At 37.8% G+C, this 21,010-nt stretch overlaps 1 long non-coding RNA gene across 11 annotated transcripts in view; it reads left to right on the forward strand.

Annotated features, from left to right (window-relative positions):
- The window catches only part of LOC143435571 (uncharacterized), a 76,558-nt gene extending 55,784 nt beyond the window's left edge, over positions 1–20,774 (forward strand). For 3 of the 11 annotated variants that reach the window (XR_013106002.1, XR_013106007.1, XR_013106008.1), the window contains 3 exons: positions 512–667; positions 3,160–3,371; positions 20,382–20,772. This is a non-coding gene — a long non-coding RNA (uncharacterized LOC143435571). Of the gene's footprint in view, positions 1–511; positions 668–3,159; positions 3,372–20,381 lie in introns of all 11 variants that reach the window. The other 8 variants (XR_013105999.1, XR_013106004.1, XR_013106000.1 and 5 more) reach the window with 5 other exon arrangements.
- The last annotated feature ends 236 nt before the right edge of the window (positions 20,775–21,010 follow it).

Below are 21,010 nucleotides of genomic sequence, written 5' to 3' on the forward strand. Positions count from 1 at the left end.
CAAAATAAAAAGAACCAAGAGAAAAACATAAGATATTTATAGAGATGCTGACATACACATATTCTCACACAGAGAAAACCCATAAGAACAAAATGAGAAAACATATAAGCAAAAGATATGTAAGTTTAAAATAAAACAGCCCAGACAAAGAATCATGAGAAAAAACACTTCAAAGCTACTTTGACATTGTTTTATGTTGTCCTTCTACTCCTGGGCATGAGGTCTTCCCTTAAGTATCAATTGTATACCCAGTGAGACACTAGTGGAGAGAACAAATACTTCATTTAAGGATGGCTATCAATTAGAGATAGATTCTGGTTTAGGGCTGGAGGTTGTATCCACTTCCCCTCTCAGTACTGGGACCCCATCTGGCTTAGACCTGTGCATGCTGCATGGTCTCTTGTGAGTTCATATGGATATCAATCACTCCTAATAGGTCAGGAAGGCAGTATTTCCTTGGTGTCTTCCATTTCCACTGGCTCTTCCAATCTTTGTGCCTTCCTTTCCACAGAGTTCCGAGAGCCCTAGGAATGGATTTGATTGAGACATGCCATTTAGGACCGAGTATTCCAAGATCTCTCACTCTCTGTACATTATCCAGTTGTGGGTCTCTGTATTTGTTGCCATCTACTGCAAGAGGAAGCTTCTCTGATAATGGCTGAACAAGGTATTGATCTAGGAGTATAGCAGAGTGTTGCTAGGAGACATGCCATTGTTATTTTCCTTTAGCAGCACAGTAGTATTTGGGCTTTCCCCCAGGTCCATGTCCTATCAAGTCTCAGGGTCTTAGCTATCTGAGCATTGTAAAGCATGGGTTTCATCTCATGGAATGGGCCTTAATTCCAATCAATTGTTGATTACTTGCACAAACATTGTTTCACTACTGTACCAGTGTATCTTGCAGGCAAGTGACCATTGTAGAGTGTGGGATTTGCAGCTGAGTTGGTATTAATTTTTCACCTCTGATAGTGTGCTGAGTACTTCCAACACCATGAACTTTATAGGGATGAAGACTCTAGGTAGGAACTTAAATTTTTTGTTCAGTCAGTTGTATAGGTATTGTCTTCAGCAATAGGCCCTTACCTTCAGTTTGTGGAGAACAACCAATAGAGTAAGAAGTTGGTGGGAGGAGGATCTTCCTAGGAAGGGAAAATATAATAGTTGTGGGTGGATGGGGGAGGGAAGTGTGGGTAAAAGAGGGAATATGGAGTGGGACAGCTAGAACTAAGGACCACTTGTGGGGTCATATAGAAACCCAATACAGTAGCTTCTTAAAATGTATACATATATGAATGTCATATAAATGGAATCACCAAATAAAAGGGGAGATTAAAGCACCAACTAAACATCTGTAGCCACCAAATAAAACCTCCATTACCCAGAATGGGTTGCATGGAAATGCTGGCCAAAGGGACCCCATGGAATCCCCCATCAACCCAGGCTATTGCCAAGTTTATTGAATGTTCTTCTTACGTACTCTTATGAAAACAGTGACTTTGAATTGTCTTTGAAAATTCAAAATATGAATAAAAACAATTTTCATTTTATGTTTATCAAAATGACTGCTTTTTAAAATTTTTGAACTCTGCGTTTTTTAAAAATTAATTTCTGTTTTTTTCCTGAATTCTATTATTTCATATTTTGAGTAGTCATCTTACTTGTGATATTTCACATCTTCCATAGTTTCCTTCATTTAGCTTATTTTGAAATATTAGTTTTAAATTTTTATGTTTTGTGGTGAGATTTTACTGGAGTACTTTTCGTTCTATGAAATATTCGTTCCTTCCTCCCTTCTTCCCCGCCCTTTGTTAGAGACAGAGTGAGACTCTGCCCTGGAATTCATCATATAGTCCAGGCTGGCCTCAGAATTTCAATTATCCTTTTTTCCTCTGAGATTATGGCCACATACCACCATACTACCCTTTTTTTTTTTTTTTTTTTTTTTTTTGCGGTTTTGTGTGGGATGTTACCACATTATTTTTCTTTCAATGATATACACATCTTTATTTTTCTGAGTAAGAAGGGTGGGTCAGAGGAGATTTTCTAGTTGTGTTTGGAGTACCTTCTTTTTTTTCTCTCAAAGGAATGATCATTTTAAGGATTTTTTTTTTTTCTGTTCGATCTCCTATCTTTGTTCCCTAACTAGACTTTTATATGTAGTTCTCTAACTCTTGCTGAATTTGGAGGTTCTACATTCTTTTGAAAAATCTGCTCAATTGCGTGACTTTGCTTACTATCAGGCATTGATCCAGAAAGGAGTTTCAGATGGTTACTTTCATAAGGTCATAAGGCACAGAATGTTCCAACCCTCCAACCTTCTTTGGATCCCTTTATTCTCTGCAAATTGGAAGCATTCCCACTCTCAGCTGCTACACTCAAATTAATCTAATGATGTTTCCAGTGAACAAATATTAACTCTTTGGGAGCATTCAATTTCTGAGGGTATTATATGCTTAGGAGCTTTCCTCCTCATGCTTATTCCTTTATGTATCTGTATACCTGTTATTGATTTAATGGTTTTTGTCTTCAGCTTAAACTTGGGATTTGTAAAATACATGTTCTCAGCATTGCTTCAGATCTTTTATGTGATTTAGTCTGTTTACATTCCTAATCAGTGTTTATGGTGTTTTATGGATTTTTTTATGTGTGTGCTCCTAAGGATTAAATCCATGGCCTTGCACATGCTAGAACAATGCTCTCACTGAGTGACATATGCAGATGTTGATTTTCTCAGGGCCAGGAGAATGAATGTAAATCTGCAGCTGCATGGGGTTGGGGGAGTGGAGAATCTCTAGGAAGTCCTTGAAACCTGGGATAGTGGAGGCTCTCAGGAGTCAATTCCAGTGACCTTAGCTGATATGCCTAACAGTGGAGACAAGGAACCTGTAGAGGCCACTTTTTATCACCAGACAGCCACAGTGGAAGGACAGAGACACCAACTCACCCATTAAACTCAAAATTTGCCCTGTCTTCTCAAAATTTGCGCTGTCTTAAATGAAATGCAGGAACTGAACAGACTGAAGAAAAAAACCAACCAATAACCAGCCCAACTCAAAACCCACCCCATGGGCACACACCAGTTCGTGTTAATTAATCATTATTAATGATACTCTGTTATGTTTGCAAAGAGGAGACTGACTATAACTGCCCTCTACCTAGCAGCGGACAGAAACAGAAGCAGATACCCACAGCCAAACATTAGACAGAGGTTGGCAACACCTATGGAAGAGTTGAAAAATGTATCAAAAGCCCCTAAGGAAATGGGAACTCTACAGGAAGACCAACAGAATCAACAAACCTGGACCTCTGGAAGCTCTCAGAATCTGAGCCACCAACCAAAGAACATACACAGACTGGAATAAGGCCCCCAGGTACATATATAGCAGACAGGCAGCTCAATCTTCATAGCTGCCCTATCTGGCCTCGGTGGGAGAGGATGTGCCTAGTCTGGCAGAGACTTGATGTGCCAGGGTAGGGGAAAACCTGTAGAGGGTCCTACCCTCTCAGAGGAAAAGGGGTTCGGGGAGGGGGTTAAGGGACTATGTGAGTTTTCATTCTCTCTGTTCATTCTCTGGTTTGATTTGGAGGGGTTGTTGTTGTTTTGTTTTAAGGCCCAGGCTTCATGTCATCAACTTTTTGATGAGTCTTTTACCTCTTGAAGTGGAAGTCATATATGATCTAATTCTAAAGTGAAGGAAACATGAAAGTTTATTACAGAAAAAAAAGTCTGGCAGGTCTCCCTATAAGCATAGCAACCATAAAAAGGAACACAGTCAATTACACCTTAAGCATAGCAACCAATCATGGGCGAAGACAGAAACCACATTGCAGTCAGCTGTGCTTCTGAACTATTCTCATGTGCCAGCTGAGGAACAACATGAGCAACCGAATACCATGCCTCACTCCATCTGAGAATTTCTTAATTTCTAACACTGTGTCCCAAAGTGGTAACATCTGTTGAGTTCCTTTCCCATCCATATCTAACAACGGGCAGGCCCAACTTGTGTATGCCTATTTGCCAACAGACACAAATCCTATTATGAGTTCATGAATACCATAGGCACATGCATAGAACATTCAATTTTGCAAACCTTATATTATTTGGGCTTTATTTCCCGCTGGCATAGGTAAGGTTCTTCAGCAACACCAGCACAAAACTGTACTCATGAAGCATCAACATGTGCGCATTCGCTCACACATGTACACATAATTTTCTCCTTCATTCACTTTTTTCTCTCATGGTGGTTTAGTTTTTATTTACCCAATGACTGATGATGCTGAATATTTTTTAGTTTGCAAACATTGTCATTTGTTATCTTGTTTGGGAAAATGTCTATCAGTTCTTTGCTCGCACTTATTTTTGTATTCTGTGACATTTTGTTGTTAACATAATTTTTAAAGCTTTTTCATATGTATAATTTGCAAATGTTTCCCCATATTCTGGGAATCAACTTTCTGCTTTATTGGCACGCCTTTGAAGAAAAATGATTTATTTTTCATAGTATTCACTTTTTGTCTTGGTTAGTAATATTTAACACTGTTTTTACTCAGTTTTATAGTTTCAGCTCTTACATGTTTATGTTTGATACATCTTAAATTGTATTTACATATATCATGAAGTAAGAATTCAATTTCATTTTTTGCTCTATGTCTATGCAATTGTTCCCTCACCATTTGTTGAAGAGACTTCTTTTCTGCTTATAAGTTGTGGTATGTGAATGGAATTCTTTATTATTTCCTTGAGAATTTCATATAAAGTACTTTGATCATATTCATCCATTGCCTCCCAGATCCACTCTTCTATATCTTCTATAGTGGATCTTTTTTTTTTTTTTTTTTTTTTTTACAGTAGATGATGATTAACACAGAGACCCATAACAGTCAATGTGAAGAGAATGAGAGACCTCAGAATGTTCATCTCTAAATAAGATATCTCTATCACTCTCTTTCTATTAGACCCCCCTCTATTACACCCTTGAGGCCTAGGAATTACTAAGAGGAGATGGTAAGATTGTAAGATCCAGGGTGGTAAATGACTGCAAGAAAATAGTTTTCCTGGACACAACAGGGCAGTTACTCAACTTTTGTCACAGTGATTGTGACAGCATGCACAAAACCTTCAGTAGCTGAAGTATCTGTAGTTTTAAGTGGCTGATTTTCAAACTATATATCTTGACAGTATTAAAATACAACCAAATATGTGCTGTGTTGCTGAAACCAAGACTTTAAGTAGTAATATGGAAGGAGGAATGTTTGGAAACTAGTAATTCACATGCTGTATGAATGTAATTATAACTAGGAGTTTGTAAGCCCGAAATTACTTATTAATAATGAATTATATACATACAATTGATTCCATCTATAGACAAACCATTTGTAAATGGTTCACTTCTAATAATCAACATGGGCATTCCAATAGTTCATTTACTACTTCTTGATTCTGCTATACAGTGCTATTCTTCTGCCCCATGATATTTGTCTTATGTTGACTGTGTCGATTATTGCAGCTGGATTGTCTACTCCCTCTTAAACATTGGGTCTTTTTGTTGCAAGGGCTTCTGCAAAGGAGCTTCTGGAGTTCTACAGGCATTTCTGCCTGTTGCCCCTTTCTTCTAATTTCCCTTCCTTTTCTTGTGTCCTTTCTTTTCATTTTCTTTCTTTTTTAATTTGTTCTTTGATAGTTTTGTCCATGTGTAGCATACATTTTGGGCCTGTTCATTTCCCATTTTTATCCCCCTCCCTCCTTCAAACAAGTTCCCCTCACACTATCAGGTCTTTCTGTTTTGGTTTTTATTCTGAGAACCACGGAGTTTAACCAAGGCTACAATGTAGCGGTATCTACTGGAACATGAGCAATTCACTAGGGCAGCACCTCTGAAGACAGTGATTCTCAACCTCCCACAGGCATCTACTGCCAATATCTGGAGAGTCCAGGCCCCATTGTTGACTCTCAATCCATGAAGGAATGCTGACAGGTCCTCACTTGTGCAGATCCTGCAGTAAGTTCATGAGTACAAAGGCTATGCCATGTTCATAGACTTTGATGACTTTCCCCTTTGGACTGACTCTTGCATTCTGTCTGTATACTCATCAGTGATTTTCCCCAAATCTGGAAGAGGTAGTGCAGTGTGTTATTTAATTCTGAGCATTCAATGATCACTTGTTCTCAACACTTTCTTTTTCGTTTTTCAGCCATATGTCTCTGCACTAACTTCTATTCACTGTAAAAAGAATCTTCTCTGACCAAGGATAAAGACATCATTAAACATTGGGTATAAGCATAAATATTCAAGAGGCAGTTTGAAAACCTGTTCATGTAGTAGAACAGATGCAATAGGTTCACCTCTAGGGCCTATGGCCTTCCTACTCTTTGACTACTATTTGACCAAGTCCACAGTACCCTCTGGAAGAGTGAGCTTCAGATTCAATCAGAATGCAATTGGTTACTGAATAAAAGTCATACTACCATTAAATCAATGGGAAGGTTGGCATTGTAGCATCCAAGGTCAACAAATGGTTAAGACTACTGATGAGTTTTCTCCCTGTGGCTTTCATAGAAACTGCTGCCATTCTGAATGTTAGCCAGCATAAAAGAAGCTTATAGCTCAGAGCCCACATGATTACTTTATGACCTCCATCTATATTTGTGGTGTCTTCAGCTATAGAGTCTTACCATAAAGTTCTGGTGAACAACAAATAATCTATCTCAATGTCAGTATTCTATATTTTTCTAGAGTTCTTTTAGATCTTCCTATACAATGATTCATGAGGTGGTGTCTGACAATAGTATTGAGATTTTTATTTAATAACTCACTCTGTCCTGTACTCCCACCCCATTTTCATTTAAACCTTCTTACTCCAGCAATACCTCTCTACTTTCTTATAACATTCTTTTTTCTCTGTCTTTTCTTTGTTATTCTTCATGTATATTATTTAGAATGACCAAGCCTATTCATTATTACTTACTGAAAAGAGAAGGATTTGACTATATATAAAGTTAGCATAAATACTTTTCTCAGGAAAATAGTGGACAGTATGTAGGATTTCTTATTCTTGGGTATTCTATCCTACTTGATTTCAGATGGCCATAGCTGCAATAACTTCCCACCTGCAAGCTTATCCAAAACAACTAACTTAGAATGTAAGCATCAAGTTTGATGTGGGTGCTTTTTGGCCTGAGATTGTGCTCTTTTGTATAAATGTTTCTTAGATTTATTTCTGATAATCTGTCCCAATCTTATATATCAATTATAATGACTTATTTATAATATTGGGGTTTTTGGTGCCTAAGCTATAGCCTTGATACTTTGCCTTATACTTTAGTCTTCTATCCATTTCCCACTTTTATTTGGAGCTCTCATCACTAAACCCCTTGCTAATATTTAAGCCTTAGTTTTATTATGAGTAATTATATCTCCATTTCATAAAGCTTGTTTATCTATAATTTTGCCCCACTTTTTCTAATCAATGAATGAAAAGAAATGGGTCAACTGAGGCAAACTGAATACTGTCTTCCCTGTAATTTGAAACTAGAAGGGATGAAGGCATCCAGTAGCCCTCTGAAACTTGATTTGTTTCTTGGCCCATTCCTAAACACAATTTGTGACCCTTCCAATGAGTTCTAACACAGAAGCAATATTTTCCTCCATTGATTTCACTGACCTAAGTTAGGCATATTTGGTTCTATTGTTTATTATAAAATGACTCCTACAGACATATTCAGAAGGAAGGTAAACCAGACTGGGACTGATGAGTCAGAAACAATCTAGAGTGGAAAAAGAAAGCTCAGTATAAGATTAGCATTTTGGAATACCTGTTTGAACTTAGTTATTTGGTCTAGGAACAGAAACTTGAGAGCTTAAAATGATAACTAAATTTCTCAGCCACAAATATTAAAGCAGTTTTGGAGTACTTCAGAATATTATGGATTTTACATACTAAGGGGCTTGAACATTGATTCCTGATCACTGAGGAAACTATAATTTGCCTTATTTTCAAATTAATTACATTGCTTTTGATCCAGGATAAAAAAATGAAAACAGTGTGATGTTTCAGAACCTAACATTAGTGTATTTCACCTACCCTTTTTCATGGCTTTGGCAACTCAGGACTCCAGAGAGTTATTGGATATATATCCAATAAGACTACATCAATTCCTCTTCTCTGTCTCACTTTCTGTCTTTTTTGTTTGTCCCTGTCACAATGACTCTTAAATCTGTACCACACCTCCTCCTTTTCCTCCATATTCCAGGGAAAAAAATTGATGTTTCAAAACACTTGAGCATTTTTTCCCTCCAGAATATATCAGGAGATAGTTTCCAGCTTTTTACTACTGAAAAGAAGTGTTTTTTCTTGAACAAAAACAAGGCAAAAGAAAACATTATTTAAGGTAAATGGAGAAATGGTGTTCTAAATGAATGAGATGACAGAAGGGCGTAGGGTGGAGCAACAGAAGGAGAAGCAAGGTGAAAATGAAAAATGGAAGACTGTCAGCAACGAAAATAAAACACAAGATTAGAAAATTAGAGAAAATGAAAAAAAGTTTCCTACTAATCAAAAAACGTACAAAATTTGTTAATTTGCAAAGGAATATAAACAAAACCCTAAAATATATATTTTTTTAAAAAAGTTAAAATACCACTAAGACTATATAGTACAAAGAAAGGGGAGTGAAGCATGGCAAAAAGAAGGAAGAAGAAGAGGAGGAGGAGGAAGAGGAGGAAGAGGAGGAAGAGGTGGAGGTGGAGGTGGAGGAGGAGGAGGAGGAGGAGGAGGAGGAGGAGGAGGAGGAGGAGGAGGAAAGGAAAGATGCCAAGCTGGAGAGATGGCTTAGCCATTAAGAGCACTGACTGCTCTTTTGGAGATCATGGGTTCAAATCCCAGCAACCACATGGTGACTCACAATCATCCATAATGAGATCTGATGCCCTCTTATGGGGTGTCTGAAGACAACTACAGTGTACTTACATATAATAAATAAATGAAAACCTTTGGGCTGGAGCGAGAGGGAGAAGGGAATGGGAAAAAAAGGAAAGGATGCCTAATAAAGAATATAACAAATAGGCAATATTAAGAAAACTAAAATAGCCGGCGGTGGTGGCGCACGCCTTTAATCCCAGCACTTGGGAGGCAGAGACAGGCGGATTTCTGAGTTCGAGGCCAGCCTGGTCTACAGAGTGAGTTCCAGGACAGCCAGGACTATACAGAGAAACCCTGTCTTGAACCCCCCCCCAAAAGAAAGAAAGAAAGAAAGAAAACTAAAGCATCATATTTTAAAGAAAAATTATGGTAATGACAACACACTCCTAAATGTAGTAGAAAATCAATACAAAAGAGCACTAGGGGTAAAAAGAACAATAAAAGATTAAACCATGGGAGTGGCTTCTAGGTCCTGAAAATTCCTGTGTGTAGGTGGGTAGGATAGTTGAACCTGTGGACTCTTTCACATATTTTTATTAAATGCTGACCCTGTATTGGACAAGTGTCCCATATCACCCATAGCTGTCTAGACTTTAATAATTTCCCTTCCTTGTATACCAGGGGCCCCTGCTGGCTGCTCTTAACTTTGCAGTTTATTGTCTTGGCAGGTTCTCTCATCTTCCTGAAACTTATATGCCCTGAGATCACCTATGTTCTAGCTGAAAGGTATATCCCTAATGTTTTGGTGGTTAAGGGAGCATTCTAGGGCCTGAGGTCTATGTTCATACTTGTAGATCTGGTAAGCATTCATCACCCCACTAGAGGAATAGACAAGTTGTCCAGTTTACTTGAAGGTCAGATTTCTTTGAGTCTCCACCATTGAATCTCATTTCAGGTAGGTGGCTCTATAGGTTGATCCAACCACAGATTTCAGGCTCAGAACATCTGAGATCTCTATTTTTCAGTTGATAGCATCTGTTTACTCTCTAACACCAAAGCATGGCTACATTTTCCTATAATCTAAGGGCTGATCTTCTTGCTACCAGTACTGTTTAAATTTTTTTTCCCATTAAGCTTTCCCTCTTTCCAAAACTGGAGCTGTGGTATGTTGAATTAAGATTACCTGGCATTTCTTCCTACCACTTTGTCCCCTCTAAGTCCTTTCATGTCCTTCCCATTCCCTCTCAACTTCATGACCTATTCATCTATAATTATTGTTGTTTTACAACACATGCACACGCGCACATGCGCGCTCACACACACACACACACAAACACACAAACACACACACAGAGAGAGAGAGAGAGAGAGAGAGAGAGAGAGAGCGAGCCTATGCAGTCCATCTTATATTTCATTTCATTTCATTTGGGGGGGGGGGGGACAGGATCTCTCTATATAGCTCAAAGCCTGGAACTCACTTTGCAGACCAGGCTGAAAGCATGTGCCACCTCACTAGGCATCCTAGGAGTTTGTTTTAAACAACAGCTTCCTATTAAGATACTGTGTCACCACAGCCCCTCTGTGGTGGGGAACTCTTTTTACTACTGAGACCTCTTGTTGGAAAAGATACTCTTTCAGCAAGAACCCCAGATGTACTTGAGGTTTATGAATGCTGTGAGATTATTCTGTAAGTCAGATTGGATGTCTTTTCATTAAAGCTTCCAGGCTAACCTTTTAATATGAAATGCCTCCTTGCCCCACCACGGAAGGAAATGACTGAATGGAAAGTATTTGGCTTGACTGGCTGCTTGCTGATTTTCCTTTCTGTTTCTTTAGTTTTTTTTTTTTTTTTTCATCTGCCCTATTTCTTTGTGCATTTCTGAAGCTTCTCTTCTCTTACTCTTTGGAGTAAAGTATATATACATATTTTCTTCTTATGCATCTCCAGATGGTCATAGGTTCCTTCTACTCTCCCAGCTTACCAAGAAATTAGCTGAAATGCATTAGATTTGGAGTTAAAAACTGTCAGCTAGATTTAAATTTTTGTCTTGCAAGTATGAGAAGAAATTAATATACCATGATTGGAAAGCCTGTATTATTTAAAGAGGCTTTCCATTTAGTTTTATACATGGAAAAAAACATTCAATAATATCTAGTCCTCATTTAAAAAAATTGGCACTGGGAATTAAACTCAGACTTTTCCCATGCCAGATAAGTACTCTAAGCTTTGTCCCTGCATCTTACATTCCAAGTACTCTTTCAATAAGCTGCATCCATAATTGGTCCCCTGTACCTTACATTCTAGTTCTTAATGTCTTATGTCGTTTCTTTTGGCCTTCTGGTATTTTTGTTTTATTCAGTATGATGAGAAAAATACTTTCTGATGGCAGTGATGGTGCATGTCTTTAATCCCAGTACATGGGAGGCAGAGGCAGGTGAATCTCTGAGTTTGAGACCAGCCTTGGTCTACAGAGTAGGTTCCAGGAGAGCCAAAGCTATATAGAGAAATGCTATTAAAAAAGAAAAAAGAAAAAAAAAACTTTCTAAATGTTTTGATAAAGTGTCATTCCATTAGCTTTTAGAATTATCATAGAAATATGGTACCCTAGGGAAAACTTAGATATGTTTTGATTCAGATAATATATATTAATTTAATTATACTTGATTTCTTTATTTTCTTTTTAATTAATTATTTTATTGGTTTACATTTCTTGTTTGTCTTTTTTATTAGATATTTTATTTACACTTCAGATGCCATCCCCTTTCCCCATTCCCCCCCTTAGAAAACCCCTATCCCATGCCCCCTTTTTCTTTTTGCACATATACATTTTAAAAAAAATGTTAATCATAGGCTTTATAAGTTTGGTATTGCTCAATCAGAGGTGTAACCCACTACCCAACCTAGATATATCAACTATCTTTGACTGGTGGAGATACATGAACATCTGCCTCCCTGTCTCCCCCCTCTTTCTCTCTTTCATCACCTAGCTTCTCCTCTCCTTCTTCTCCTCCTCTTCTTACTCCTTCTCGTCCTCTCAGTACTCCTCCCACCTTAGCTCCTCCTACATATCACCCTTCCTGTTAAAATGAAACTTTTCTCTCAAAATACAATTAGAGCATAATTATGCCAATTTGTACCTGTGAGGTACAAGATAGTCCTCATACCCAGTCCATCATTTTGTTGACTAACCAGAACCTCTGTCGTCTCTCCTAACTAAAACACTTAGTTCTGAACCTGGCTTTTTCCTTGGCTTTAGGATGAATGTCAGCTGATGACCATCCACTCAAATCTTTTCTCTCAATGTAAATAGCCAGAATTGGCTATGAGGCTATAAGTTTTCAACCCTGTCAGAAATCCAGAATGACTGAGTTAACTATAATTGTGGGAAGCACAAAGCATAGCTTCTAAACCTTAGCCAATTTATAGACCTCTGAACACCTGGACACTCCCTCTACTACATAACAATGGAGCATCTGTTCTTCTGCCTTCTGGCCCAGGATCATCTGACAGACCTTAGTGCTGCAGAATTATTAAGGGCTGATTACTCTGTCTAGGCAGATATAATCAGTCGACTATTCTGTGAGTGTGTCCTTTTCTGGACAGTAATTAATTTGTCTGCAGATGGAAAGAGGCAATTCTTGTCTTGTGGCTGTCTCACCACAACTGGAGTAACTCCAAAGATGCTCAATTTCTTCTTAGAATTCAATATATGAAGCTGTCAGGAGCAGACAGGTCTCTAATCAAAATGAACATTAATACAGAAATGTTTGTCATGTCAATTCTGTGGATTTCTGATGTTTTGAAAACCAACTATCCATGTAAGGTAATCTGGACTGTTGCCTGTTAACTCCACTCAGTTATTTCTAAATAAAACATAGAAAACACCATAACAATAAATTCAGAGCCATGAATTTGCTGTAGTCCCTTAACTCACAGGCTGACCATCTCAAATCAGTTAAAAAAAAAAAGTTAAAGAAGGACTGGGTCTAAGCCTTGTATTCCTAAGTGTGTTATACTGGTACAATGCCTATGAAGGTAACAATATTCATCTCACTCTTATATCAATAAGAAGCTTGTACCAATGAAAACCTTAAAATTTGTAATCAAAGTAAATTGGTGCCGTTTAAGAATTTATATCTTCATCTTGATACTAATTATACAGATTTCTACTATTAGGTTATGGCTATGCAATAAACCCTAGCTAATCCTCTCTATTCCGACAAAACCACTACTTTCCCCTAGAAAGACAGCCCATCATTTACCACCTTATTCCCCAAGCCCAGGGAATAGGGGCGCTGACTCTTCATTAGCTTCTTCAAGCTGACTATGGGCGTTGAGATATTAGAAGAGGAGTGGGGGGAAGAGCAAATTGATAAGCCTCTGATGCTGTGTCTTCACTGCCTCCAGATGGAATTCCCGGACCTCAGAGGTTTGAGCAGGTCTGCCCAGCATGCTTGTTGAGTAGATACACCAAGGCTGATCATTCTGCAATATACAATTCTAAAAACAAATTTTAGTATCAAGATAGTTTTTTTTTAAAGAGGGCTGACATTTTATTAAGGATGTTGGTTCTACCCTCTTTTCTATTTTTTCCCCTCTTTTATTGGATATTATATTTACATTTCAAATTTTATACCCTTACCGCATTCCCCCCACCTCCCAGGAACCCCTTATCCCACCCGCCCTCCTCCTGCTTCTATGAGGGTGTTTATCCACCTACCCCCCAATCCCCCTCCCCACCCTCAGATTACCCCCCCCCCCCACACTCAGTGCTCAGCCTTCAAGGTACCATTGACCTCATCTCCCACCTATGCCCAACAAGGCCATCCTCCCCTACATGTACAGCTGGAGTCATGTGGCTCTCCATATGTGCTCCTAGGCTGGTGGTTTAGACCCTGGGGAGCTCTGGCTGGTTGGTATTGTTGCTCTCTTCATGAGGCCACCAACCCTTTAGGCTCCTTCAGTTTACTCTCTAACTTCTCCATTGGGAACCTTTGATCAGATTAATGGTTAGCTGTGAGTATCTGCCTCTGAGTATGTCAGACTCTGGGGGACCTCTAAGGAGACAGCCTTACCAGGCTGCTGTCAGCTTTCCCTTCCTGACATCCATATCAGTGTCTATTTTTGGTGACTGCACATGGAATGAATACCCAGGTGAAATGGTCTCCATACAACCTCTCCTTCAGATTCTGTCCCACACTTTGTCTCCATATTTGCTCCCTTGAGTATTTAGTTACTCCTTCTAAGAAAGACCTAGGCATCCTCACTTGTTCTTTCTTCTTCATGAGCTTCATGTCGTCTGGTAGTTGAATCTTTGTTGTTTCAAAATTTGGGCTAATCTCCGCTCATCAGTGAGTAAATACCACATGTGTTCTTTTGTGATTGGGTTACCTCACCCAGGATGATATTTTCTAGTTCCATCCATTTACCTATAAATTTCTGAAATTCATTATTTTTAATAGCTGCATAATATTCCATTGTGTAAATGTACCACATTTTTTGTATCCATTCCTCTGTTGAAGGGCATCTGGGATCTTTCCAGCTTTTGGCTATTATAAATAAGGCTGCTATGAACATAGTGGAGCATATGTCTTTGTTATATGTTGGGGCATTTTCTGGGTATATGCCCAGGAGTAGTATAGCTGGGTCCTCAGGTAGTGCTATGTCCAATTTTCTGAGGAACCGCCAGACTGACTTCCAGAGTGGTTGTACCAGTTTGCAACCCCACCAACAATGAAGGAGTGTTCCTCTTTCTTCACATCCTCGCCAGCATCTACTATCACCTGAATTTTTGATCTTAGCTATTCTGACTGGTGTGAGGTGGTATCTCAGTGTTGTTTTGGTTTGCATTTCCCTGATGACTAAGGATGTTGAACATTTCTTAAGGTGCTTCTCGGCCATTTGTGTTTCCTCAGTTGAGAATTCTTGGTTTAGCTCTGTACCCCATTTTTAATGGGGTTATTTTGTTGTTTGGTGTCTAATTTCTTGAGTTCTTTGTATATATTGGATATTAGACATCTATCTGATATAGGATTGGTAATGATCTTTTCCCAATCTGTTGGTTGCTGTATTGTCTTGTTGACAGTGTCCTTTGCCTTACAGAAGCTTTGCAATTTGATCAGGTCCCATTTGTCGATTCTTGATCTTAGAGCATAAGCCATTGGTGTTCTGTTCAGGAACTTTTCCCCTGTGCCTAGGTATTTGAGGGTCTTCCCCAACTTCTCTTCTATTAGTTTCAGTATATCTGGCTTTATGTGAAGGTCCTTTATCCACTTGGAGTTGAGCTTCGTACAAGGGGCTAAGAATGGATTGATTAATTTGAATCCTTCTACATGTTGACCTCCAGTTAAACCAGCACCACTTGTTGAAAATGCTGTCCTTTTCCCACTGGATGGTGTTAGCTCCCTTGTCAAAGATCAAGTGACCATAGGTGTGTGGGTTCATTTCTGGGTTCTATTCCATTGATCTTCTTGTCTGTCTCTGTACCAATACCATGCAGTTTTTAATCACTACTGCTCTGTAGTACAGTTTGAGGTCAGGGATGGTGATGCCCCCAGAGGTTCTTTTATTGTTGAGAATAGTTCTCACTATCCTAGGTTTTTTGTTATTCCAAATGAATTTGTAGATTGCTCTTTCTATCTCTATGAAGAATTGATTTGGAATTTTGATGGTTATTGCATTGAATCTGTAGATTGCTTTTGGCAGGATGGCCATTTTTACTAAGTTAACCCTGCCAATCCAGGAGCATGGGAGATCTTTCCATCTTTTGAGATCTTCTTCAATTTCTTTCTTCAGAGACTTGAAGTTCTTGTCATACAGATCTTTCACTTGCTTGGTTAGATTCACTCCAAGATATTTTATTTTATTTGTGGCTATTGTGAAGGGTGTCATTTCCCTAATTTCTTTCTCAGCCTGTTTATCCTTTGAATAGAGAAAGGCTACTGATTTGTTTGAGTTGATTTTATATCCAGCCACGTTGCTAAAGTTGTTTATCAGGTTTAGGAGTTCTCTGGTGGAAGTTTTAGGGTCACTTAAGTATACTATCATATCATCTGCAAATAGTGAAATTTTGACTTCTTCCTTTCCTATCTGTATCCCTTTGACTTCCTTTTGTTGTCTAATTGCTCTAGCTAGGACATCCAGTACTATATTGAATAGGTAAGGTGAGAGTGGGCAGCCTTGTCTAGTCCCTGATCTTAGTGGGATTGCTTCAACTTTCTCTCCATTTAGTTTGATGTTGGCTACTGGCTTGCTGTATATTGCTTTTACTATGTTTAGGTATGGGCCTTGAATTCCTGATCTTTCCAAGGCTTTTAACATGAAGGGATGTTGAATTTTGTCAAATGCTTTCTCAGCATCTAGTGAGATGACCATGTGATTTTTTTCTTTAAGTTTATTTATGTAGTGGATTACATTGATGGATTTTCGAATATTGAACCATCCCTGCATTCATGGGATAAAGCCTACTTGATCCTGATGGATAATTGTTTTGATGTGTTGTTGGATTCGGTTTGCAAGAATTTTATTGAGTATTTTTGCATCAATATTCATAAGTGAGATTGGTCTGTAGTTCTCCTTCTTTGTTGGGTCTTTCTGTGGTTTAGGTATGAGTGTAATGGTAGCTTCATAGAACGAATTGGGTATTGTTCCTTCTGTTTCTATTCGATGGAATAACTTGAAGAGGATTGGTATTAGGGCTTCCTTGAAGGTCTGAAAGAATTCTGCGCTGAAACCATCTGGCCCCGGACATTTTTTGGTGGGAAGATTTTTAATGACTGTTTCTATTTCTTTAGGAGTTATGTGACTGTTTAGATGGTTTATCTGCTCCTCCTTTAACTTTGGTACCTGGTATCTATCTAGAAAATTGTCCATTTCATCCTAAAATAGAGTTACAGATGGTTGTGAGCTACATTTTGGTTATTACCAAAATGGAAGAGATAGTACAGAAATGTAGCTCCATTCTTATGAGAGTCGTTTCAGCTATTTAATGACTTCATCAGTTAAGCTGGAGAGATGGCTCACCCGTTAAGAGCATTGCTGCTCTTGCAGACGATCTGTGTTTGATTCCTGGTACCCATATGGCAGCTCACAATCATCTGTAACTCTATTTCAGGGGTTACCAGACATGCACTTTGTGCACAGACATACATGTAGACAAAGTAATTATATACATAGAATAAAATTTAAAAATATTTTAACTAGGATTTTTGTCTTTTTTTCTGATAGGTTGCTGTTGGTATACAGATATACTATTAATTTTGCATATAAATTTTTTTTATTCTTCAAATTCCTTGAGTTTGGTTTTGGTTTCTAAAATGTTTTGTTTCTTTGTAGTATCATGCCATCTGAGAACAATTTGACTTCTTTCTGTACAATTTTGATGGACTTTTGGTTTGGTTTGTTTTTTGAGTTTTGGTTTTTTTTCCCCTTTTCCCTTTATACTGATTCCTCTGGGGATGACTTAACTTTGTTGTCCAAAAGAGTAAAAGTTGCCATCCTGTCTTATTCTAGATCTTAGTGGAAGAAAATCTTTCAACTCTTCCCAATCATCATGGATTTAACTATTGGTTTATCACGTGTGGCATTTATTGAGTTATGTTCCTTCTCTACCTAATTTTTGAGGTTATGTTAGTTTTCAACATTTTTTCAGGAACTGTTGGAGGTAGGGAGGGTTTTTACATTGTGTTTATTTGTTGGTGTATGTTGGATCACTTTTATATCCCTTTGATAAAATCAAATTGGTCACAATGTATATCATCTTTTGTCATACTATTCAATTCAGTTTTCTAATATTTTTTCGAAGATGTTCCCATCTGTTGACTTATAGTATTCTTTTCCTTTCTTTCATTCTTTATTTAATCAAAATGAAACGATATTTCATTCATCATTTTTGTTGTGTTCTTGTCTGCTTTTCTTCTGAGATAATGGTGACCTTCTACATTAAGTTTGGAAAGATTCCTCATCCTTCAATTTTTTTGGAACAGTTTGAAACAAATGGTATTACCTCCTCTTCAGATTTTTGGTCAAATTCAGCAATTAACCCCTTCAATATAGTTTATGTTTGGTAATAAACTGTATGTCTGATTCATCTTTCTGTTGTTGTCCTGTTCAAATTTTTATGAATTGGGATTCAATACTCATAGTTTATATGTGTTCAGGAATGTATCCATTTTCTATTTATTTATTTATTTATTTATTTATTTATTTTTGGTTTTTCAAGACAGGGTTTCTCTGTATAGCCCTGGCTGTCCTGGAACTCACCCTGTAGACCAGGCTGGCCTTGAACTCAGAAATCCACTTGCCTCTGCCTCCCAAGTGCTGGGATTAAAGGCGTGTGCCACCACGCCTGGCTGGAATGTATCCATTTTCAATGTTTTCTAATCTGATTACATATAGTTGTTTAAATCACCTTTAATAGCCAAATCTTTGTGGTGTGAGCACTAATGTATCCTTTATTCATCTCTGATTTTACTGGTTTAGTTCTTCATTCTTTTTCTCCACTTAGTTTAACTCAAGGTTTATTGAGTCTGTTTATATTTTCAAAAGTATAACTTTATTTTGTTTTTATGTGTGTTTTAGTCAGACTTTTATTTACTTATTTTTTTCTTCCTATTAATTTTATGTATAGTCTCTTAATGATCTTCTAATTCAATGGTTCTCAACTTGTGGGTCAATACTATTTTGGCTTCTAACATTCCCTTCAAAGGGGTCACCTAAGACCACTGAAAAGCACAGATATTTACGTTACTGTCCATAACAGTAGCAAAAATATAGTTATGAAGTAGCAATGAAAATCATTTTACCGCAGTGGTCTGCCGGGCAGTGGTGCCGCACGCCTTTAACCCCAGCACTTGGGAGGCAGAGGCAGGCGGATTTCTGAGTTCGAGGCCAGCCTGGTCTACAGAGTGAGTTCCAGGACAGCCAGGGCAACACAGAGAAACCCTGTCTCGAAAAAAAACAAAAAAAAAAGAAAATCATTTTATGTTTGGGGGTTCTCTACAATATGAGGAACTGTATTTAAAGGTTTCATCATTAGGAAGGTTGAGAACCACTGTTCTAATTCCTTTATATCATTAATTTTTTTTATTTGAAGTTGTCTACTTTTTGTAGTAGGCATTTACTGTTATAAATTTTCTTCTTAGACCTTTTTTACTGTTATGTATAAGTTTTGATATCTTTTGATCCCATTTTTTCAAGAAGTGTTTTAATTTCAATATTAACCCTATTGTAATTTGCATCTTAAGTATTTCCCAAATCACTTATGTTAAAGCATTGGTTAGCAGCCTTTTGCACTTTTGGGAGATGGGGATACTTTGTTTTTGTTACTTAGTTTCTTCTGGTTTCCATTTGCATGGAATATCTTTTTCTACCCTCTTATTTTTTTCATACTATGTACTTAGAAATGAGGTGAGTCTCCTCTAGCTAGCATGTTTAGTTTTTATTTTTTTAGTTAGTCTCTTTCTATTGCTATAGTAAGACAACATGTCAAAGACAACTCATGGGGAAAAAACTGTTTACTTGGGTTTTACAGTTCAGAGGATAAATCCATGACCACCATTGCTGGGAGCAATGTGTGAATGTATCTTAAGAAGCTTCTATAGTAGTATTTTTCCATGTAGCTTTTTCAAAAAGGCTCTTAGTGATAGTTATCTCACTACATATTCTCTCCTGTACCATGACTTCCCAGCCTCCACCCAATCTGATATATCCTGTTCCATTTTCCCCGGTTACTCTTTATATCACTGTATTATTTTTCTCTATCCTTAAAAGAGCTAATCTTTTTCTTAAAAGAGCTTAAAAGAGCCTCTTACTAGGCCCCTTAAACTAATATTTGTACATATTCCAAATGAAACACATATCCAAAGATTAAAAGTTAACATACATATATGACATAAAACATGAAATGTTTGACTTTCTGGGTATGGGTTACTTCACCCAGGATGATTGTTTCCTATTCCATACATATATCTGAAAACTTCATAATTCACCTTCCTTCCTTCCTTCTTTTTTAAAGTCACCTGCTGAAGGAGGTAAAGTCTGGGTAGAGACAAAAGGCAAAGTAACATTTTGACCAATTCATATAATTTCCTGGGCTATCAAGAATGTGTAAATAACACTGTATTTTATAGTATTAAATAATGCTTGTTGAAAATTATATAATTTGTTTTTCTTAATAGATAGGTAATACTCCATTTTGTAAAGAGAGGTCTGTATAATGTTTCCATTCCTACCCTATTCCAAAGGCAGCCTCAATGAATGCTCAGATTCTTTTTCAAAACCCTTCTTCATTCTATGAGCAAGGCAAAACTCTCTTATATCTAGTTTCTTCTGTTCAAAGGATGCTGTTTATGGGATGGAGTCTAACACAAAGTGGTTTAGAAATGGTGGACTGAAAATGTAAGGTCAAAATCACTTATAGGGATAATGAATTGAGTCTTAAATACTAGTACTTCTACAAGGATACTTAATTTGGGCATGTTTAAAATGCCTATATAACAATACTGCATCTTGATATTCACAGGCAACCATCAGACTGAGCCCTGGGACCCCAATGGAAGAGATAGAGGAAGGACTGAAGGAGCTGAAGGCGATTGCAAGCCCATAGGAAGGACAGCAATATCAACCAATCAGACCTCCCCTCCCCCCAAGCTCCCAGGGATTAAACCACCAACCAAAGAGTATACATGGAAAAACCCATTGGCTCCAGCTGCATATGTAGCAGAGGATGGCCTTATCTGGCATCAATGGGAGAGAAGGCCCTCTGTCCTATAGAGGCTTGATGCCCCAGCATAGGGGGATGCTAGAGTGGTGAGGTGGGAGTGGGTGGGTGAGTGGGGGAGCACCCACTTAGACAAAGGGGAGGTGGATGGGATGGGGTTTGCAGAGGGGAGACCAAGAAGGTTGAACATTTGAAATGTAAATAAATAAAATAACCAATAAAAAATTACTGCATCTTAATTTATTATTAGATAGTAATGAAATTTTCGATATTTGTTATGTCTTAATAATAATATTAATAACAACACCAAAAAATATTTCCAAGCTTTATATTCCTTTCCACTAATCTAGTATGTTTGTTTCTGTTCTGATCTGATTTGGGCACAAAATAACCTGGAAGGATCCTTATTTATTAATGGTTTTGTTCCCAGC

Source organism: Arvicanthis niloticus, chromosome X (genome assembly GCF_011762505.2).
Source record: "Arvicanthis niloticus isolate mArvNil1 chromosome X, mArvNil1.pat.X, whole genome shotgun sequence".
Lineage (NCBI taxonomy): Eukaryota > Metazoa > Chordata > Mammalia > Rodentia > Muridae > Arvicanthis > Arvicanthis niloticus.